General features: G+C 34.4%; 1 pseudogene; it reads left to right on the top strand.

Annotated features, from left to right (window-relative positions):
- The first annotated feature begins 2,654 nt into the window (after positions 1–2,654).
- On the top strand, positions 2,655–4,098 carry LOC126551536 (uncharacterized; annotated as a pseudogene).
- The last annotated feature ends 225 nt before the right edge of the window (positions 4,099–4,323 follow it).

Raw genomic sequence — 4,323 nt, 5'->3', positions numbered from 1 at the left:
ACATGGCAACCGTCACCCTGATACCCTTGACTTTTTTATCACTAATCTCCCTAACCACTTTTCCACTGAAGTCGTCAACCTAAACGATCCAGCTTCTGATCATACACCTGTATTACTTCTCATCAATGCCCAACCCTCTGTTAAGCAAAATAGACCAACCATTACTCCTGGTACTACAAATTGGAATGAATTCAGAGCCACCGTTTCAAACAAAATTATTCTTAACACCAAATTAAAATCACCTTCTGATATCGACCATTCTATCGCCAAACTCTCTGATCTTATTCAAATCTCTGCCAAGAATGCATCTACCCAGCGCCCACCTTATTCTCAAGCACCCAACCTACCACCGGAACTAAGACATCTTATTGCAGAAAAACGCAGAGCCAGATCAAAATGGCAACAAACTCACTACCCAGTAGATAAGACAAAATACAATTCTATTTCCAATAAACTTAAGGCCCTACTAAAAACACATAAAGCCAATCTCTACAAAAACCACCTACAAAACCTTTCTTTTACAAATGGATCTCTCTGGCGCAAGACAAAGTCATTACTACGAATTAAGGACTCCCCTCCTCCTCTACGTCGAGCGGACAACTCACTTGCTTCTACAGACAAAGAAAAAGCAGATATCCTCGCTGACGAATTATCGAGCGTTTTCAAACCACATACGATTCCTACACCAGCACCACACATGTCAATAGTCATGGAGTCTCTTCAGTCAACTATTCCTATGGCCCTACCTACAAAACCTACTTCCCCAGCGGAACTATTGGGTATTATTAAAAAACTGGCAAACAACAAATCGCCAGGTCATGACCTCATCTCTAACAAAGTCGTCAAAAACCTACCTCCGAAAGCGATCGTTCATCTTACTCATATTTATAATGCTGCCCTTCGGTTATCTTATTTCCCAACCACCTGGAAAGCATTTGTTATTGTCACTGTTCTCAAACCTCAAAAGCCTCCCGAAAACCCCTCCTCGTACAGGCCCATCAGCTTGTTACCAGTCCTGGGCAAAATCCTGGAAAAAATCATTCTCAAGCGAATCACTACCATAGCACAATCCAAAAACAGCATTCCAAACTTCCAGTTTGGCTTTCGTGCTCACCATGCCACAACTCATCAACTCCACAGGGTTGCGGACACTATCTCCGCTGCACTTGAAACCAAAAAATATTGCGCCGGTGTCTTTCTGGACGTCGCGAAAGCATTTGATACTGTCTGGCATGACGGTCTCCTCTTCAAACTAAAAAATATTTTTCCAGCCCCTTTATCCCTAATACTTAAATCTTATCTTGCCAACCGCTTTTTTAATGTTCGCCATAACTTACAACACTCAAAACAATATCCCATATTTGCTGGTGTCCCTCAAGGCAGCGATATTGCTCCTTTCTTATACACCATATATACGTCGGACCTGCCTACATCTGAAAATACTTTGGTTGGAACATATGCTGATGATACTGCCCTATTATCAGTCTCTTCTGACCATACCACTGCATCTCATCAACTACAAACTCACTTAAATTCTCTCTCACAGTGGTTCACCAACTGGAAAATCAAAATCAATGAATCCAAGTCCTCTTTTGTGACTTTCTCACTCAGACCTCTTAACTGTCCAGCTGTAACAATCAACAACATCATCATTCCTCACTCAACAGAAGTAAAGTATCTTGGTCTTATCTTTGACAGACGCCTTACCTGGTCCTCCCATCTTAAAGACAAGCGTAAGAAACTGAACTCCAGACTTCACCTGCTAAGGCCATTGCTTCGTTCGAACCTTACCTTACCCATAAAAATCATTCTCTATAAAACTCTTCTTCAACCAATATGGACATACGGTATAGTAATCTGGGGTTCCGCCAAGAACTCGAACAAGAGAACTATACAAGCTTTTCAAAACATTACTCTTCGGTTAATCACTGGTGCACCCTGGTTCGTTTCCAACGAGATCCTAAACTTCGACCTCAAACTACCTTCCATCGACAATACAGCTGCTACCTACTACAAACGCTTCCACGCTAAACTTAAAGACATTCCTAACCAACTAATCAATGAGTTAGCTTCACTAACACTTCCAGGTAACCCAACCAGACGCCTCAAGAGGAAATGGTGCCGTGATTTGAAAACTTAAGTTAAATCTTATAACTCTAAGAGGTGTCACAAATGTGTGATTTCCTCCTCATGCGATTTCATTGTCAACTGTGTAAATATTATTAACATTACTTATTGTACAAAATGTATAGATTGTAATTTTTCAAATAAAGTCAATTATTTTTCAAAAAAAAAAAAAAAAAAGTTATACAACTTTAACCGGATATATTCTTCAGTGGATTATCCCACAGATAAGAAAATATTCTTCTTCAATTCTTATTTACAGTATATACATATAGTCTGTTCTATGATATTTGAGTGTTGTGTCAATCATGTTTAACCAGATATACTCCTCAATGTATAATCCCACAGATAACTGTCAGGTTATTATTTATTATTCTATTTCAGATCAGTATAGACATATAGTCTGTTGACTTCTATTATATTTTTGTGTCAATCATATTTATTTCAGTGGCTATAATATTATAATAATAATCTTGAATTAAAATTAAATAAAAATAATTTAATAATTTAATAAAATTAAAAAACTTAAAATGAGTGACTATGACAGTGATGGTGACAGAGTCGTTAAAACCCGCGGTGAATCAACAACTAAGTTAAGCCACCAAAACAAAAGTTTAGAGAAAGCTGGCAAATAGATCCTAAGTTTAAGAATTGGCTGGAACCAGTTAAAAATAATGATTACAAAGCATATTGTCGTTACTGCCAGGTACAGTTTGTTTCTGAATTGTCCACATTAAAAAACATTCTAAGTCTTCAAAGCATATAGGTAATGTTAAATTAGTGAATGAATCATCGTCAATAGCATCTTGTTTTACTAATGTTGTACAGCAGAAAAAAGAAACTGAAGCAATAAAACTGGCAGAAATAAAACTATGTGGTTTTATATCTGAGCATAATATGTCTTTAAATTCCATCGACCATTTAACTGGTGTACTAAAAGAGTCTTTTCCTGATTCAAATATTATAAAAGGAATCAATTTAGGAAGAACAAAAGCAACATGTGTAATAAAAAATGTTATAGGCAAGTGCCATAAAGAAGAATTAACAATAAATCTAAAAAATAATTGTTTTAGTGTTATTATTGATGGGAGCACGGATGTTGGCACTCTTAAAACTTTATGTATATGTGTGCGTTATTTTAATGAACTTACATGTAAAGTAGAATCATAATTTTGGAGCTTAATACAACTATTCACTGACAGTAAATCTGCTAATGAAGGAGCAACTGCCAATATGATTTATTCAGAAGTTATGAAATCATTTGAAATACAAAATATTCCTTACAACAACATCATAGGATTTGCTTCAGATGGCTGTAATGCCATGATGGGCAATTGGAATAGTGTTGCAAGTAGATTTAAGTCTGATTTTAAGGGAGTTTTCATACAAAAGTGCATTTGTCACTCTTTACATTTATGTGCAAGTGAATCATGTAAAGTTTTACCAAGAAGGTAAATTTAATATTATTATTATAACATTATTAATTATTAATATTTAATTTTAATAATTTATTAAGATGTGAGGATCTCTGCCGTGATGTGTATAATTATTTTAAATCAAGTAGTAAAAGGATTTCACAATTTAAAGAGTTCCAATTGTTCTGTGATGTTGAGCCTCATAAAATTTTAAGGCCATCTCAAACAAGATGGCTCTCATTAGAAAATGTTGTGTGTAGAATTCTGGAACAATGGGAACCATTGAAAATGTTTTTCAGAGTACAAAGGTATTTTTTACTTTCTTTTCCATAATTAATAATATCTTAAAAAGTTAAAACTTAGTATTTAATAAATGTTCACAGATATGAGGATAAACTTGCTTCAGCTGATAAAATATATGATTATTTGAATGACCCTTTGATTTTATTGTTTTATAATTTCCTAAAATGGGTGTTACCTAAATTTACTATATTAAATAAATTATTTCAAAGTGAAAAAGTTGTCTTAACATCTATGCATAACAAAATGGAAGAAATATATACAGGTATAGTATATACCCATAATATATTATTTAGTTTGTTTGATTAATTAACTAATAAATAATTATTATACACTGTTAAACATTTAGAGGAGTTGATTTTTTCATACATGCTTAAAATGAATAAACCATAGAATCTCACCTGATGATAGTTCAAAATTTTTACCAACGAACAGATGTATTTAGGAATTGGTGTTATGAATGAACTAAAAAAAACAGAAGTCT

This window comes from Aphis gossypii, chromosome X, assembly GCF_020184175.1.
Source record: "Aphis gossypii isolate Hap1 chromosome X, ASM2018417v2, whole genome shotgun sequence".
Lineage (NCBI taxonomy): Eukaryota > Metazoa > Arthropoda > Insecta > Hemiptera > Aphididae > Aphis > Aphis gossypii.
Note: the sequence above shows the minus strand (reverse complement) of the source record. Positions and strands in the feature narration are given on the sequence as shown.